This window comes from Pleurodeles waltl, chromosome 3_1 (assembly GCF_031143425.1).
Source record: "Pleurodeles waltl isolate 20211129_DDA chromosome 3_1, aPleWal1.hap1.20221129, whole genome shotgun sequence".
NCBI lineage: Eukaryota > Metazoa > Chordata > Amphibia > Caudata > Salamandridae > Pleurodeles > Pleurodeles waltl.
The window spans coordinates 833,206,442-833,225,657 of NC_090440.1; the positions used below are offsets into that span (position 1 = coordinate 833,206,442).

Sequence of the window (19,216 nt, forward strand, 5' to 3'; positions counted from 1 at the left end):
GGTGACAGGGGCAGGGCCTGAGGTGCCTGGGGCGAAGGAGATGCCCACCTTCCTGGGTGAGCGGGCACGGGGCAAACGCTGAGGGGCTGCTGGGAGGGCAGTGCTGGTGCGCTGGGTGGCGGCTGTACCTGTTGTTGCGGGGGGCACGGATGTTGCCGCCACCACAAGGGAGCTCCCTTCAGAGGACGAGCCGCTGTCACTAATGTCTGCACGGGTCCCCGCTGTGGAGCTCCCCTCGCCCTCCGTCCCACTGGTGTATTCGGACTCCGTTGCATGGACCTCCAGGGCCATGTGGGATGCAGCTCCCTTGTGCTCCAATACCACTTCTCCTCCGCCTGATGATGCTATTGCACACATGAACAGGAAGACCACAAAAAAGGGGGGGGGGAGAAATAAAGACATGTTGAGTGCATGCATTTGCGACACCGTTGGCGGAGAGGACAGACACAGAAGCACCCTGCACTACGCCGCGCACTTGGGGTCCACTACTCAATCCGTGGGACATGGCCTACAAACCTATGGACGACAACTGCACACATAGATGACACAGGGCCATGAATCGCTGTACTTGGCACCCTACAGAGGTGGGGGGCGGGGGCACAGGGCCATGCCTTACGGAGGGGCCTAGCCTACAGAAATCGCCCTGGCCTAGGGATACCTACAGCCCTCCTCCCCCACCCAGACACCTCCACTGCGCGCAAAGTCAGCAGAATGAGTTTGTACTCACCCCCTTGTGTCTGCTGTGATGTCCTCACGCGCCCATCCAAATCGGGGTAGGCCACCGCCAGGATCCGGGACATCAGAGGGGTCAAAGTACGACTGGCACCCCTCCCACGTTGGGAGGCCATCCCCAGCTGAGCCTCCGCCGTCTTCCTGCTCCAGCGTCGGATGTCCTCCCATCTCTTCCGGCAGTGGGTGCCCTGTCTCTGGTGGACCCCCAGTTCCCGGACGTCCTTAGCGATGGCACGCCAAATGTCTATCTTCTGGTGAGCGATGACCTATGTGAAATGTACAGGGGGAGAAAAATAGTCATCACCTTCTGCACCCTCAATGTGAGTGGCCCACCATCCCTACCCTTGCCATGTGGCACATCCTGTCATCCGTCTGATGCATGCCTCATTCGCACCCCTCCCCACCATCTTTCATCCACCCGACTCAACACAGGCATTGGCCACAAAGCATGGTCCCAGTGTACTTACCTGTTGGTCTGGAGGACCGTAGAGTAGCGCATACTGGGGGAGGACCCCATCCACAAGTTTCTCCAATTCTTGAGCAGTGAAGGCAGGGGCCCTTTCCCCAGTCGCATGAGCCATTGTCTCTTCCAGACCGAGGTCACAGCAGCACTTGCAGTGTAGGTCCTCTCCTGTGGAAGATCAGGTATCGAGTGATTAAGCAGATAGAAAATGGCGGTCACGCCCGCGGCGGTGCGTACCGCGGCGGTCATCGTCATTGGCTTCTGAGACCCATAGGGTTCAATGTTAACCAATGCAGCTTAGTGCCGCGGTCTTCGACCGCCTACCGCCACGGTGTGCCACGCCAGCGCATTGACCTCACATCCCATTGTCACACTTCACAGGTCAGGCAGCCGCCATTTCAAGGGCCCACATAGCTTACTTTTAACTGCGTCACACATACCTAGGCCTTGCATCAACACTCATACAAACCATTCAGTGCATTTGGAATCATGTTTTTTGCAAGCTGTGGGAACGTACCTGTGGGTTGATTGACTCTATGCTCGCTGTTGTCCTTCATAGGCACCGTCCGCTGGGACATGTGAGGAGATGGAGGAATCTTCCCGTGTACAGACCGCTGGTGGACCTGTCGACAATGGAGGAAAGACATGTCATACTGACATACAGGCTTGACCGAGCCACTATACAGGAACTGTGTGCCCAGCTGGAGCCAGACCTGATGTCACCAATCTGCCAACCCACAGGGATCCCCCCTCTAGTGCAGGTTCTGTCAGTGCTCCATTTCTTTGCAAGTGGGTCATTTCAAACAACAGTGGCCATATCATCAGGGATGTCCCAGCCCATGTTTTCCAAGGTGTTATCCAGAGTGTTGTCTGCCCTGCTGAAACACATGCGGAGTTACATCGTCTTCCCTGAGGTGGGGGATTTGCCTACAGTGAAGGGTGATTTCTATGCCCTTGGACATATTCCCAACATCATTGGTGCCATTGATGGGACACATGTTGCTTTGGTCCCCCCCAGCAGGAGTGAACAGGTGTACAGGAACAGGAAGAGTTATCATTCCATGAATGTCCAGATGGTCTGTTTGGCTGACCAGTACATCTCCCATGTTAATGCCAAGTTCCCTGGCTCAGTGCATGACGCGTACATCATGCGGAATAGCAGCATCCCTTACGTGATGGGTCAACTCCAGAGGCACCGTGTGTGGCTAATTGGTGACTCTGGTTACCCCAACCTGTCATGGCTACTGACCCCAGTGAGGAATCCCAGGACAAGGGCAGAGGAACTGTACAATGAGGCCCATGGGTGTACTAGGAGGGTGATCGAGCGGACCTTCGGCCTCCTGAAGGCCAGGCTTAGGTGCCTCCATATGACAGGTGGATCCCTAATGTACTCACCAAAGAAGGTGTGCCAGATCATCGTGGCCTGCTGTATGCTTCACAACCTGGCTTTGCGATGCCAGGTGCCTTTTCTGCAGGAGGATGGTCCAGATGGTGGTGTTGTAGCAGCTGTGGAGCCTGTGGAGAGTGAAGAGGAGGAAGGCGAAGAGGACGACATAGACAACAGGAACACAGTAATACAGCAGTATTTCCAAAGAGACAGAGGTAAGGATCGACACCGGCATATTACATTTACTTAAAGAGTACCACTTCTCTACTGTCTGACCTTTTCCCCCTGTGTATGGTAACTGAGTTGTGACTTTCCCTTCCGATTTCAGAGATGTGGGCCCCTCTGCATGACATCTGCTTTGTTTTCCATGGACTAGAGCTGTGTGATAGTGGTATGTAGTCATCACAATGTACATATACAATTTGGCACGGTCATGTCTAATACATTTGTATAAAATCACAGCCAGACTCCAGATTGTTTTGTGCAATAAGTGTGTTTATTAGAGTGCCCTAAATTGGTGGGTGGTTGCAAATCGGTGAGGGGTGATGGTGGAGGATTGTCCATGGCAGAGTCCAGACTATCAGTATCACAGGTGCATTGTCCAAATGCCTGTGGAAAGTGGAGCAGGGGCAGTTTAAGGGTGGACAGGGTGATAATGTGGGACAGTGGGATGACAATCAGGGAGGTATCCTTTGCTGGCGGGGGTCTTGGCATCTTACTCTGTCTTCTTCCTGGATCTCAGGGACCGCTTGCGGGGTGGTTCTCCTTCTGCAGGGGGTGGGGTTCTGGTGGCCTGTTGGTCTTGTGTCGGGGCCTCCTGTCCACTAGCGCCGGTGGAGATGGTAGGCATTTCTTGGTCCATGCTAGTGACAGGGGCCCTTTGTGGTGCCACAGTGTCCCGCAATGTGGTGACTACCTGATTCAGAGCCACTACAATGTTGCCCATGGCGGAACTGATGTTTCTTAGTTCCTCCCTGAACCCCATATACTGTTGCTCCTGCAGAAGCTGGATCTCCTGAAACCTGGCCAGGACCGTCGCCATCGTCTCCTGGGAGTGGTGGTAGGCTCCCATGATGGAGGAGAGGGCCTCATGGAGAGTGGGTTCCCTGGGCCTGTCCCCCCCCTGTCGCACAGCAGCCCTCCCAGTTCCCCTGTTTCCCTGGGCCTCTGTCCCCTGGACCGTGTGCCCAATACCACTGCCCCCAGGTACCTGTTGTTGTTGGGGTGGTGGGTTAACCTGGGTACCCTGTAGTGGTGGACACACCGCTGATTGACGTGTCCTGGGGACAGAGATATGGGCCCGCTGGGTGGGTGCTGTGCTGGTGTTCCCAGAGGGGGGAAGGTCTGCTGTGGCCTGTGTGTCTGAGGGGAACCGACTGTCCCGAGGTCCCCGATGGGCCGGGCTGGTCATCTAGATCCAGGGAGACAGAGCTGCTGTCATCACTGTGGGCCTCTTCTGGGGGTGGAGTGGACATTTGTGGACCCTCCTGCGCGGTGACGTGGCGTTCGGGTCCTGCAGGGGTATAAAAGTATGGTTATTGCTTCTGTGTGTGCCATAGCGTGCAATGGGTGGGTGCCCGTGTACCCTGTGCTTGCATTCCAGTGTGGGGGCTTTTGTGACGGTGGTTTGGGGGGGGGATGGTTATGTGCAGTGGGCATGCTTAGGTGATGGGTGTCCATGCTTTGTGGTCGCATGCAGGGCTTGGTGTTGGGATGGGTGGGTTGTGATGGTGAGACATTTGCAAGGATTGGCTGTGATGGGGGTGAGGGTGAGGGTGGGGGTATGAGTTGTCATGCTGGTGGGGTGGGGGGGATGACGTAGTTAAGCTTTGACTTACCAGAGTCCATTCCTCCGCCTACTCCTGCGAGGCCCTCAGGATGCATGATCGCCAAGACCTGCTCCTCCCATGTTGTAAATTCTGGGGGAGAAGGTGGGGGTCCGACGCCAGTCCGCTGCACCGCGATGTTGTGCCTGGATACCATGGAACGCACCTTCCCCCGTAGGTCGTTCCACCTCTTCCTGATGTCGTCCCGATTTCTTGGGTGCTGTCCCACAGCGTCGACCCTGTCCACTATTCTGCTCCATAGCTCCATCTTCCTGGCAATGGTGGTGTGCTGCACCTGTGTCCCGAATAGCTGTGGCTCTACCCGTACAATTTCCTCCACCATGACCCTGAGTTCTTTGTTAGAAAACCTGGGGTGTCTTTGTGGTGCCATGGGGTGATGTGTGGGGTGGATTGTGTGGTGCTAAGTGTGGTGATGTGTATTGGTGTGTAGTTTGAAGTGCGTGATAATATTTCTGGGTGACAGTGAATTGCACGTCTGTGTGCTCAGATCTCTTTTCTCTGTGCGTGTTCACGAATCTCTAGTAGTGGGGGTTTGTTGGTGATATGGGTGTGTGTTTTATATTGTATTGGGTGTGTGGGAGTGTTTTTTGTATGTGTATCAGGTGTGTGTATTTCAAATTGTCCAATGTGGCTGTGTTTTGTAAGTGTGTGTGTGTTTTGTACGCGGCCGTGTGTACCGCCAATGGAATACCGCGGTTGAAAGACCGCTGCGTGGATTCATGGGTCGTAATGGCATGGGCGTATTTCTGTTGCCGTGACGGTGGAGGTTTGGTCATCGCCAGTTTCTCGCTGGCCTTTGGTGTGGCGGTCTTTTGTGGATGTCTGTATTTTGGCGGTTTGCCTGTTGTGGGTCAGAATGACCGTGGCGGTTTACCGCGGCCGCGGCGGTGTTATGGCGGTCTTCTGCACGGCGGTAAGCGCCTTTTACCGCCAGAGTTGGAATGACCGCCTTAGAGTCTTATAATGCTATGCCTGGGGTCCAGCGGGCAGCAGTACCAGCTGACCCCATTCTAAAGATTTTAAAAACCGAGCTTCATTAGAACCGTTGACTCCAATTCTCTGCTTGTATCCCCAAATCATCCTGCACAAATTCCATGAGCAGCTGATAAAGGTTGCTGATACTGCAGCCCTCTGACCCACGCAGCTGCATCACCGGGACTTTCTCACCACAAAGAGGCTTTCATTCAAAAATTTCGAAATCGAAGAAACTTAAATAAAGATAGTTTGTCAATATAAAAATCACCGTTCAATTCTCCCAAAAATTTCATTTGTTTGTCTGTGGAAAAATTTCCAATTTTCTGAGCTCCACATTGTGCCGATTTGCTACAGTAATTATCTCGAAAAATATCTTGAAGGATTTGCGCATTCCGTAGCATGTAGCAGTTATAAAAACCAATTCCTGTTTTACACTTCACTTGCAGTCATAACTTGAACGCAGCACTAATTGTTTTAAATTTACCTTTTTTTAAATAACTTGGCTTGACTATTCTCAAAAAAGCAACATCCAATGCATTTCCCCAGAACAAGCTATATATTGACGCGAGGACTTTCCCTAACACTTTACCAGAATGATCTGCTATCACTAACGTTCGCATAAATTGTAGGGCAGCAGCCCAATAATAATATTTAAAATCAGACACAGCCCATCAACCACTCTCCCTTGGCAGCACTACATACTTGAAAGCCCTTTGAGCCTTAGCAAATGAACAAATAAAGCTACTGGCTATCTCTTCCATATGTTTAAACCAAAATGCTCAAACCCCAATGGAATAGTCCTAAAAAGATACAGTACACTGGGAGGAAGTGCCTTTAAATAACAGTGAAAGGTGTAGATTTTTTATGTGCTGCAGTTCTCTCTTAGGTAACACTATAGCCAATTATTTTTCAACTATATAGTCCACGTTGCTTGCTATCTTAACTCCCAAATATTTCACTTGATCAATCCTCTGTTCATCCTCAGCGAATACCATTTCAATAGCCATTATCTAGCATTTGCTCCTATTTAAAAGATCTCCAATTAGCAAATCTCTTAGTGTCCTTTTCAACTTCTATTAGGGCAGTCTCAGGGTCTGATGTTACTAAGGGGATATCATCATCATAGCCTAAACCCATGCATTTCTATTGGCACAATCAATTTATTTTTTAATAACATTCTTATTAGTGGATCAATATATAAAGCAAAGAGCAAGGGCGAACAAGGGCACCCCTACCTTGTGCCCCATAAGATTTAAAAAGCTTCTGATTCTAGTCCCGCAATTTGAAGTGTTGGAGTAGGAGTCTCATATAAAGCAGGAATGGCTCCAATAAAGTCAGGGTCTATATTGTTCCACCTAAGCACTGCCCATAGGTAGTCCCATGTCACCCGATCAAAGGCTTTTTCAGCATCAAGTAAGATCAGGGACTTGGGAGCCCTAGAAGCTTCCATCTTACCAAATAGCTCTATTACCTGTCTGACATGGTCAGTGGTCAGAGGATGAACCAGTGCTGCCAGGAGGACACCAGATTACTTATCACTATGTTCAGTCAGGAAGGAAGAACCTTCGCACAAATCTTAGCATCCACATTAATTATGGAGATAGGCCTGTATGACCATGGTTCAGTTGAGTTCTCTTTTTTCTTAAAGACAATAATATTTGCAATTAACCAAGATGCTGGGGCCTAGAATCCAGCCTGAACACCCTTTAACAATTCAAAAAGATCATCCCTTAATTCCTGAGGAAACACCTTATAAAATTCCATAGGAATTTTTTCCAGTCCAGCAGCCTTCCCAGAAGCCAACAAACGTAAAGCTACCTCAATTTCATCTAAAGCCATTGGGGCCTCAAGCTTCTCCCTTTCGTCATTGTCCAGCTGTCCTCCCAAAACATAACCCAAGTATTGGCTTATCCCCTTCTTCATGGGGTAGGCCTCCTACTGATACAGATTACTATAAAAGTCTCTGAACGCCCGGAGTATAGCTGTTGTTCTCTTTACTAATTGTCCAGGTACATCCCTGATTTCATTAATATTACTGTGAGCCATTTTCTGCTTTGTTCTAAGAGCCAGTAATTTACCAGCCTTTTTTGCTAAATTCATGGCTCTCCTGGCAGCGTGCCTGGAACTTACCGCTACCTTCTCCAAATAAAATTGAGTCATTCTAACCCTCACCTCTGAGATCCTGTCTGGTGTCTCACATAATAATATTTTAACTTTGGGTGACTTTTTTATCTAAGAGTCCAGTAAAAGCAACTCCCTCCTGACAGCTCTCAATTTGCTGGAGTTGTGCCCTTTACCTATTTAAACTAAAGCTTAATGTCTCCCCTTTTATTCCTGCCTTTAAGGAATCCCAGACCACATTGTTAGGAGCACGGTCTCTGTTGATCTCCAAAAAGACTGGTATCCATTTATTCATGTGTTGAACATATTCCTGATCCAACAGTAACCCTCTGTGAAATGACCACATCATGTGCTGTTGTATTTTACTCAAAGCTCTAATTTTGATCACTTAAGGGTTATGATCCAACATGATTCTAGGGTACTTCTTAATTTTTGACCCCTCACATAGCTCGAATGAAACAAAAAATGGTCTAGCCTGACATGCTTCTTATGGGAGGTCCGAAAGAAAACTGTATCCTGGATCGAAAGTCTTCAGTTGCTGCCAGACATCCACCACACCATGATTTAATGCAAAGGTCTGTTCTGCCCGAAATACTTTGGGCTTTTTCCCATCATACCAACTTAAGTGCTGAATGGGTAAATTACAATGAATATGAATATTTAAGTCTCCACATACAATGATCGGCATTGCCCAAGAAGCTAGTCAATGTTTATAAAGTCAATTGTTGCAGGGTCGTCAAGGTTAGACCCATAAGGCACTGTGCCCTGTCATTTTGGGGGCTCCCGTCATGCTCAACAGTTGATTGCTGGAGGAAACATAGCGGTAGTGTGTTGCTGGTGAGCACCCGCTCCGCAGTGAAACGCCTTTTCTGGAGCCCAGTGCCCTGAGCACCAAACGTTTTTCCAGATCGGATATAGCAGCATAACACTGCAGGCAAGTGCTATGAGCGTTTGGAAATGCTCGGATGTTTGCTCTTCTTTTCTGCCAGTCACCTCCCCTGCCCATTCATGTTGATACTGGCGCAGTGCCGGTCCGGCTCCTGAGCATGTTTTTAAAAACATTTTCTCACTCATGAAGAGAAATTCTGATCCTGGCTTGGACTTGGGGCATGCTGCACTCACGAGCAACAGCAGGCAGGATTCTTAATCGCCCAAGGCCGTGATAAGGCGCTGTGGCAGCACTGGCAGTGGAACGACGAAGCCTACACGTGGAGAGTGAGTGAATTCTACACCTATTTGGACAAGCGATGCCTGGGGAACTTTTTCTTCTAGTGAAACGACCAATGTTGGGAGGCTCAAATCAGAGGGAGTTGAAGTCTTATTCCGCGCAATGTTGAGCTTTTTACCTACAAACCCTCCCCCCTTGAGGATGGCATTAGGCTCTTTCAGTGGGTTGGTGGTAGCTTGGACTGCTACTGAAGCGGCCCGCCTAGCCATGGGTGCAGCTTGTGGCCTCCAAGCAGCAGCTGGAGAACGGAGGGAGTTGAGGTGGTGCTTGCTATAATTTCTCCCTTTTCTACAATGAAAAGGATTGCATGAGAACCATAGTGCAAAACACGCTCTGCTAGTAAATCACTAAGCCTGTAAGTAATCTTAAGAGCAAACACCCATCACCACCGGTTAAAACTCCATGTTTTGGATTAGGACTAGTTCCTCAGATGGCTTTGCTCCCTACACCTTTTTCCTCATCAGCCTCTACCTCCACTATCCCCGCGTCTCTCGTAACTAGTCTAGTGGCAGGACATCCCCTTGAGTGCAACAGGGTGGCAAACCATACCCGGGGACGTGAGTCCAGGATTCTAGACGAAGACACCAGCCTGTCGCAGAGCACACGTCTCTTTGAGCACAGCCCTCTGTCAAAGCCGGGCTACGCCTGCACTCAGCAAGGGTGTGACCATCCTGAGACCTATCCATTATTTGCTTCAGTTGGATCCAGGGAGCTCACGGAGCCCCCACGTCAATTCAGTCAACTGACCATGCACCTAGAGACAGGCTGATCAGTCCTTATTTAGTACGCAGGGCATATTGCTCTCTGCCCAATACTCAGCGCTGCTCAGACCCTTACATTTCCTGTGGCAGGACACAGATGGTGCCCCACTTGGGCTCAGTGGGGATTGAGGCAGAGTGGCAGGGTGTCGACAATATGGGTGGAAATATGAGCGCCTCTTCTGCAGGCCATTCTGAGCTACCCATTTTAAGCCAGAAGGATGATGATAAGGATGGGAAAAGTGCTACGCTAACAGAGAGTCTGCTTCTTTAAATTCTGGACAAACTCAAAACTTTAAAATTGTCACAAGAAGAGGCAAATTGAAAGACCAAAGGCCAACTACATTTCATATGTAACAATATACAGCAATTGGATACTTGTATTAAGGAGGTAGAGCAACGAGTCTCACACCTGGAAGATGAGGGGGACCACCTGGAGACCTCAGTTGCTAGGTGTCAAACAGAACCTGTTGACCTTCAGACACAGATGGATGACGCAGAGAATCAATCACGACATTCTAATTTGAGGTTCACCGGGTACCAGAAGGCCGAGAGAATGGACAGACTATTATTATATTAATCTCAGACCTTATAAAACAGCATGTCTTCCCAGAATCAACAGATAGTAACCTGGATCTTACCATTACGTGTGCTCATCGAGTTCCAGCAGCCCAGCTCCCCAGTGTGAGATATCCCCAGACGATATTGGTGAATTTCAGGGTCGATCGTATCAAAGAGCGTATTCTGATGCTGGCAAACAAGGTAAACGTTTATCAAGTCCAAGTACGTTTCTTCTGCACTCACAGCACGGAGATGGCGTGAGTTCAAGGAGCTGATTCCAGACTTCCAAAAAGTTGGGGCCCTTGTGGCCCTGGTACAGCAGTTTAAAAAAAGTACTTTTCAAGGGGTTGGCCAATATGCTGCTGATGGTGGAAGTGGCAAAAACTTTCTTGTGCTCTATACGGAGTATAAATGAGGGGCAGGACAGTAGTTTAAGCAGTTGAAAGGCTGACAGGTTTAATACTCATAGCTCATAAGCATAAGGATCATGAGATATGCAGATGCCTCGCTTATACCCTAGGAGATATGGTTGCCATGTCAAGTCACCGTTACTGGGTTTGTTGGGGGCGGGGGGTGTTGCTGGATAGGTCGGTGGAGGCAGGGGCACTTGGTGGGGCTGAAGGGGGTAGTGATCTTAGAGTCCCCAAACAGGGGACCTCAGGTGCAGGTTTCTCAGGGAGGGAAGGTGGATGCACAGCGAAGGGGTGTGTATGGGCATCAGAGGGTATGCGTCGTGGAGAGGAAAAAGAAATGAGATCTTAAAACTGTTTCATTGCATGTGGCCAATGTATCTTCTTCAAACTAAGGCAGTGGCCCTATAAAGCTGGGCAGTGCACAAGGATATGGATAGTATTGGGTGCAGGCCAGGGAGGATGATGGTGGAGGGCAGGAGATATGTTCTGCACTTTTTCAGCCGGGTTCTCCTGAGATTAGACAGCACATTTAACTTTGGCATTTTTAAGGCAACAACACTTTGTCTTGGAAGTCTGAATTACAGTCATTTTAAGCGTATGTACACCATTATTATATTTGCTCTTGATTCTTCTACCTAACTAGCTATGCCCTTTGTGGGCAGCGCAATAGCCATATATCAGAGCAACACTTTAGTGACTTTAGCGTCTTTTTTTTGCATGTCTGAATGGTTAAATTCAACTGTATTGTTAAGGTAGCCTCTCTGAATGTGAATGGTCTGAATAATAGAAAGAAGGAGGGTGCAATTGAAGAGTGGATTAAAGCTGAGAATCCCTCTTTTGTATTGCTGCAAAAGACCCATGTTCCAACTAAGAGACTCCTGGAATTCTCTATGTTTAAAAATTCAGCATATTTTCAAGGTTTCTCTACTGCCCAAGTCGCATATAGATGAGGCCCTGAGAGAAGGGTGGATTTGTAAAAAGGAGTATGATTTTCCAAACCAAGGTAACACGCGTACACCTCTTATGTATATCCTTCCAAAGATTCACAAAGAGTTAGATAATCCACCTGGAAGACCAATAATCTCAGCATGTGGATACATTTTAGAACCTTTGGCACAATACATTGATACCTTTTTGAAACCAATAGTGTGGGTGACTCAAGCATATGTACGAGATTTGATGCACATGATAAATACATTAGAGGGCAGTGCCTTTGATGAACAAACACATATGCTTGTTACATTAGATATTGAGGCACTGTACACAAATATCCCACAAGACGAAGCTTTGGAAGTAATGAAGACATGTCTGAAGAATAGAGATCTACCACACAAAGTCCCAACAGCATTTATCTTGACCCTGGCTAGATTATGTCTCAAGAGTAACTTTTTTTCACATTTGGGAAAGACATGTATCTACAAATTAAAGGTGCAGCTATGGGTTGTAGCTTCGCCCCAGAAATTGCAAATTTAGTGATGGATTATTTTGAAAAAAAGTGGGTTTATGATAGAAACAACCCTTTTCAAAAACAAGTAAAACGATGGGTAAGATATATTGACGATATCTTCATGGTATGGGAAGGCGATGTGGAGTCACTTTCAGCCTTCCACGAATGGATTATTCATCACTCTCCTGATTTAAAATGTAGGATGGCATCAGATCCAAGACGGATTAACTTTTTGGATCTGTGGATTGAGTCAAAAGAGAGCCAAATTGTAGTCAATTTATAAAAGAAACCTACAGATAGAAATACTTTAATACATTTCTCTAGTTACCATCCATGCAATCTAAGGGAAAACGTACCTTATGGACCTTCCTGAGGATGTGCAGAAATTGTACCAATAAGGAGGATTATTTCAACAATGCAGAGAATTTTGTCACTAGATTGCTGGACCCCAGGAAAATAGTGAAAGGAGAATACAAGAGAGCATGGTACACTCCGAGGGAAAAGAAAAAGGAGGTTCCATTGATCTGTGTTTTGATTAATAATCCCAAAGCCAACAGGATTAAGTCTATTATAGAAAAAATTGGAAAATACTGTACCCATTAGGGATACAGAAACCTCTCTTTTCATTCAAAAGAGGATGCAATATACGTGATGTATTGATGTATGCCTCTTTCTCTGGCGCTGGAAAGAGAAAGAATGATCTTAGGAAAATGTTAGATCTGCCTCCATTGATTGGTCATTTTAAATGTAACAATTGTACGGCATGCAAGTAAACAGAGAACACCAAGAATATTGAAGTGAATAGAAAAATACACCAACAGCTTTGGTTCTCAAATTGCAAAACAAGAAACGTGATTTACTGTATTAACTGTGCCTGTACATTGATATATATAGGACAGACTGTACAACCAGTAAAAGCTTGGATTCTACAACACATGTCTAGGATTAGATGTGAAGTACGTGGTGCACCTATGGTAGAACATTATATAGAAAAAGGACATAAAGATGAAGATATAAGGTGGTCAATACTGTATGTGGCAGAAACAACACAAACAGCAAATAAGTGCACTTCCATTCTAGCTAGAATGGAGGCGAGACTCATTGAAATGTACGGTACGGCCAGATGAGGTTTAAATAACCTCAATGAAATGTGGGCTCTAAGTAGGAATTAACAAACAATCAGAGACTGGCGGCAGTCTCAATTGACTTTTGAAGGGGATGAAAAAATAATTCCCATTGATTAGATCTTGTAGCTGGGAATCACAGTACACATATGTGTCAATAATATCCAGACCCATTGGTAAGAATGGTGAGGATAATCTTGAGGTCCCGAATACAAAAAGGGAAAGAGGCATGAAATACCAGCTTCACCCCTTAACTTTATAGGTATTAGGAGACATGTTAAAATGGCCGCCACAGAAACAGATAACCGAGCAGCATAGGAAGGGAGGAGCCTCTCTTTCAAATTTGTTAGATGTTCATTACACGAGCTGACGTACAAGCACAGAACAAACACGGACGCTTCAAGCGGCAGGCTGTATAGCCAAATGAAAGCAAGTTAACGATATCACACGTGGTGCTCGTTAGACCAAACAAAAAACGTAAGTAAACAATGAAACACTACCTGTGTCTAAGTATATGATGAGTCATGGATCATGGTAAAACTATGATATTTCCATTTAACCGATGGCAAGAGTATGAATAATGGCCTAACGGTGAAGGTTGAAAAGGTTGCTTGAGCTGTCAAATGTCTTGCGAAAGGGAATATGATCAGTTGGAAACAAATAGAAGGTCAGCCAAGAAGCATGTGCATGGTTAAATTAAACTAAATAAAATAAGGACTACAAAATAGATAGAGGATACACGAAAGAGGTGGAATATGAGACATTTGTGTACAATGCAGGTATTCACCGGTTGTGTAGTAAAAAAGTGCACTACTACAACAAACTATAAATAGAATACAGATAAATATTTATGAGTTAATGTGCATGTTAGTGAGATTTTCTGGTATGGATACTGAAGGAATCACGATTAGAGTTGGACTAGATGTAATGGTGAACAGGGTTTGTAATGGCCCTTGTGGCAATGACAGTTGTAGCACTGAGCTAATTAGGATAAGAGAGTAATATACTGTAAAATTGCATATATAGGCACTGTTTCCAATGTCCTAAGGAGGCTAGAAGTTGAAAGGCCGAAACACGTTGACTATTTAGTTGAGGAGTGTTGTATGAATTGTGGAATAAAGAGATGATGAAAATGGGATAGTACCACATATAACCATCAGGAACAAAGAGCCTAGAAAAGGTGGTACTGAATATCACTACCTCAGTCGAAGGACTGCGTGCCTGAAAAGGTTTAGCAGCGGAGATATTTAAGAAATTTTGATTGGAAGCTGTCAGTGCAAAAGATTTCTCAGAACTTTAAATGCCAAGTGGCATTTGTATTATGGATGGAGATGTTTATAGTTATATGTGTAGATGTTTGTATATATTGTATGTGATTAAGATGTATGTCTTTTTTTATGTTAATTACTCAAACTAAGAGAGCGAGACAAAGAGAGACAAATATTAAAGAATAAAAAGAAGGAAAATAATTAAATTCGCTCAGTGACTAATTCATAATTTCACTGTGATATAAAGTATGTATATATTAATCCACTCTGTATAGCAATATTTTTTGTGTTGATATATGGCCCAAATACAGCGGGGATATAAGGGCTCCCCTAGATGGTTTAGACAAGTCGCATATAGAGGCACAGCAGTATTCTTGGCCAAAAGACTTGGGCTCATGTAATAGATTTTGCCAGTGACAAAAATGGGTGCTGGTGCTGGGTACACTGCTCTGTGTCCTCTAAGGGACTCACATTTATTAGTTTTTATGCCCCAGTGGAATATAGTCCAGGACCCTAAGATGAACTTTTTAAATTGCTAATACAAATCCCTGGGGAGATTATTATAGGAGTGGACTTTCATTTTCTCCAAGATCCTGGCTTAGACTCCACAGTAAAATGCAGAAAAATAGTTAAAAATTAGCATTGCACAAGTTTTTTGGACCTATTTAAACATGCTGACACTTAGATTTTAATGGTCAGCAGACGGTTCCCAGTGGTTTCTCAGACCATGCCATTCTTGTTCTTGAAGTGGCGCTAGAGCGTGACACGCCTCAACCCCGGGAGGTCGTTTTTTTATAAGCTGCATCTTCAAGAGGAAGGCTGCGTTCACATTTTCAGAGAAGAGATTCAATAGTTTCTTGGTAGGAACCACTGCACAGCCCCCCCAAGTATTGTATGGGATTTGTTGAAAGCTTACTTAAGAGGGATCGTGATTGCAAGGGATACGGCCAACAGTCGTGGCATCAGAAAATGGACGTGGACCCTAGAAGGGAGGGTGCAGGAAAGCTTAGAAAAGTTATTAAGGAACCCCTCAAGTGTAAATAAGAAAAGCTTTGATCAGGCCAAGCAGGCTTTTAGTGACCAGTTCGTGAGTCGGTATGAAGCAGTAAGCCCACCAGACCCATAGGCAGAAGATTTATGAGGATAGAAATTTTACGTGCTGATTCTTGGCATGGCAAGCATGCGAGCAGGCCACCAAATAGGATTTCTGCACTGAAATGTCAGAATTCTGGGCAAGACATACGGAGTATAGTAAGATAGGGGAAGTTATGTTAGAATATTATAGGTGGATTTATAGCCTGAATCAAACGGTTGATAGCAAAGCATTAGGAAAATTCTTAGCTGGACTCACTAACCTCACTCTTTCTAAGGAAGACAGGGAAAGTATTTCCTGTCCTTTTACCAAGGTTGAACTGGTGGAGGTGGTTAAGAACCTCCTGAATGGAAAGGCGTGCGCTCCAGACGGCTTACCAGCGGAATTAATTAAAACCTGTATAGATGTCTTGGCAGACTATTTGTTGCTGGGGGCCAATTTAGTACTGCAGTTGGGCACTGCGCCAACATCGTTCTGCACAGGAAATATTGTTTGTTTCTTAAAAAAAAGACATAGATAGTGAAGATCCAAATTCATATCATCCGATCACGCTTCTAAATTCTGACTATAAGATCATCATGAAACTTTTGCTAACCACTTTAACCCGATTGCCACCAAATTGATTAATCATGATCAGAATGGGTTTGTTGCTGGTCCACGGTTGGCAGCCAATACATACGTCCTAACCAAGTCCAAGGAGTACTTCTCTGTCGACAGTATTCCAGCTGTCATTATTTTACTGGATGCAGAAAAAGCCTTTGACCTGGTGGTGTGGGAGACACTGTTTGACATCTTAATGAAATTTGGGGTTTCCTCCCAGATTACCCTAGATGTATCAGAGTGCTGAAGCCAATTTTATGATAAACTCTGCAGATGTGGGTAAAATGCAAGTTTTCCGGGGAATCCAGAAAGTGTGCCCTGCTCGCCAATATTGTTTGCTTTCTTTATTGAGCCTCTAGCTATTTCTATGAGACAGAATGCTACGATCTGCCCCCGTCAAGCAGATTGGGAAGATTAAACTATATGCTGATGATATTATTCTATTCTTAGTTAAAAACAGGAGCTCACAGGAAAACGCTTTTAAGATATTCTCACAGTTTGAGAAAGTGGGGGTATACAAGATCAACAGGAAAAAACAGAAATTACCCTAGGCAGATGTGGGTCAGACAAATTACTAGCTGAATTGTCTCCCTGCTTGAGTTCTCAACCAAAGAGGTACTTGGAGGTCAGATTTTCTTCAAGAATTGAAGACCTTTATGATCTCAATTTTGCCCCTCTCCTCACAAAAATTCAGACAATACTATCACAGTGGGGCTTGCTTCCTCTGACAATTTTAGACAGGGCTGCTCTGGTTAAAATGTCTATATTGGAATCATCCAACTTTCTTCTGATGGCCATCCCATATGTTTTAGCTACTTTAGAAAAGTAGAATCTATGTTTGCCTCCTTTATTTGGTAAAACAAGATAGCTTGAATTGCACTGAGCACTTTATAGGCCCAACCGGAGAAGGGGGGGGGGCCTGGCACTTCGTAATATTAAAGAGTATTACTTTGCATACTTTGCACAATATATGGCCAGATTCAATAGAAAGTTGCAATATTGAGCTCTTTTCCCGCAGGTCTTCGTAGAAGTAATCTGCAAGGAGTACAATGTATGGGACGTGGTAAAATTATCGAAATCCCCAAAGAAAGTTTGCTATATTATCCTTAGGTGGCTGTCCAGGAAGTGGGATGATCTATATTGTAGGTACTCAATACCTCATAATAATATCTTCACCCCTTTGTCAGAATTGTTAACTGAATCCGGCACCCGGGTAGATCTTGACATGATAAGAAACTGGGAGCGTGACGGATTCCGGAAACTTGGTGACTTTATGGCTGGGGATAAGTGGAAAAGCCTTTTGGAAATGTGGGTAGCAGTGTGAGGGGGATTTCATGATTTTAGGGTCTTATAAAAAGATGCTCGATAACTTTGTTGGTTTCCAGTGCAGCAGATGCCGGACAGCCAAAGCAAAGTCAAAGAGCTGGTTGATCCATTGGGTTATAAGTGGGCGGGTGAGTGGAAAAGGCTGCTCATAGAGCTGAAGGGCTCTGACTGTTGTCTAAAAGTGATCAGAAAATGGGGCAAATATGAAGTGGTAAAATTAACTGTGAAAATGTGGGCAGAAATTAATCGGTTGAACCTTAACATATTGAGAGGAGCCAACTGACGCATAATGCAATATTTTAGTAAATGGCTGTTCTATTGGACCCCGCAATTTCTAGCACAGGTTAATCCTAATCAGTCCGGGCATCATTTTCGATGTAAAGCTACAGTCATCACAAACTGGACTCACGTCATAGGTCTCATTCAAGAATTCTGGAACAAGGTTGTTAGGTCACTTGAAACAGCCTTACAGATAACAATTGTTCCCAGTATCTGTCTGTTAGTGTTGGGTTATGGTCATATTGAAAAGTGAGACCCCAAAGTTACTAAATTGTTATACTTCACAATGGCAGTGGCTAGATCTCTCTTATTACAAAAGTGGTGTACTTCAGTAATCCCCACTTTTGAGAAATGAGTCACCAAAATGCATCAAGTCAGGAAACAAGAACTGCTGTATGCACTGAGATGCGTGAGGAACAATAGATTCTCAAAAATTTGGGGAAAGTTTATGAAGACACTATAGCATAATAAATAACGTTTTAGGGGATGGTGGGACAATTGTTCAATGCTATCATCAGAGGTGGTTGTGTTGTAAAATCCCCTTGAGGCAGTTGCTTAGGAAAAGGGATTTGCAATAAAATATGACTTCAGGAAATTGGAGGTCCCAGGTGCTTCTGGTGATAATTGTGCAATATAAAATGCTTCATATAGATGTTCTGGCCCATATTTATACTTCTTTAGCGCCGTTTTTGTGCTGCTTTTTGATGCAAAAACTTTGCAAACTTACAAAATACAATTGTATTTTGTAAGTTTGTGCCGTTTTTGCATCAAAAAGTGGCGCAAATGCGGCGCTAAAAAAGTATAAATATGGGCCTCTGTTTTTTCTGTTTCTTTATGCCACTATTTGTGGAACATGTGCAATGTATCTTGGTACTGGATCTCAATAAAAATATAAAAGAAAAATAAGTTGAACCCATAAATTGAGCACAATGTGACCTTAGACCCATCAACTATATACCCTGCCAGCACCCAACAACCAAATTTATCAGTGAATCTCCGGATCGGTTCTACCATTTCATTATGGGCAGGCACAGATACCTCTTTAGTAGTGGTCCCCTACGTAGTATATGCCAGTAGTTGGTGGCCAGAAAACTCCAACAAATGTTTCTTGAAACTTATAATATGTGTCTCCTGCATGCATATAACATCAGCACTGACTGATTTTAAGCCTTCCACCACATATCCCCTTTTGTTACTGTTGTTCAATCCACAAATCTTTAACATAGCAATTCGTAAACTACTTATTCGGGCCATTTATATTTTGCCACCGGACAATAAAGAGAAGTGTATCTGTTTTTCATTGTCTTCCATTGCATGTTTTCCATGTTTTGCCCTTACTTCTCTTGTGCACTTCCCCCTTGACCCACCCCCTCTGTCCCCTTCATGCCCCCCTACCCACTACCCCTCCCAAAACAACCAAACCTTCCCCATAACCAGCCACACGAGATAGCCAGACCACTTGGTCTGTAAGATGGATTGCTTGCCTAACCCCTTCCTAACATACAATTACGAAGCTCATCTTGTACTATTAGTGAATGACCCAAAAAAGAGAAAAAATGCTTATACCAGAAACTCAAAACCAAGCATGAAATCT

The 19,216-nt window shown here is 45.3% G+C and overlaps 1 long non-coding RNA gene across 2 annotated transcripts in view; it reads left to right on the top strand.

Annotated features, from left to right (window-relative positions):
- The first annotated feature begins 13,426 nt into the window (after positions 1-13,426).
- Positions 13,427-19,216, top strand: part of LOC138284675 (uncharacterized) — a 51,387-nt gene continuing 45,597 nt past the window's right edge. For both annotated transcript variants that reach the window (XR_011201441.1, XR_011201442.1), the window contains exon 1: positions 13,427-13,533. This is a non-coding gene — a long non-coding RNA (uncharacterized lncRNA). The remainder of the gene's footprint in view (positions 13,534-19,216) is intronic.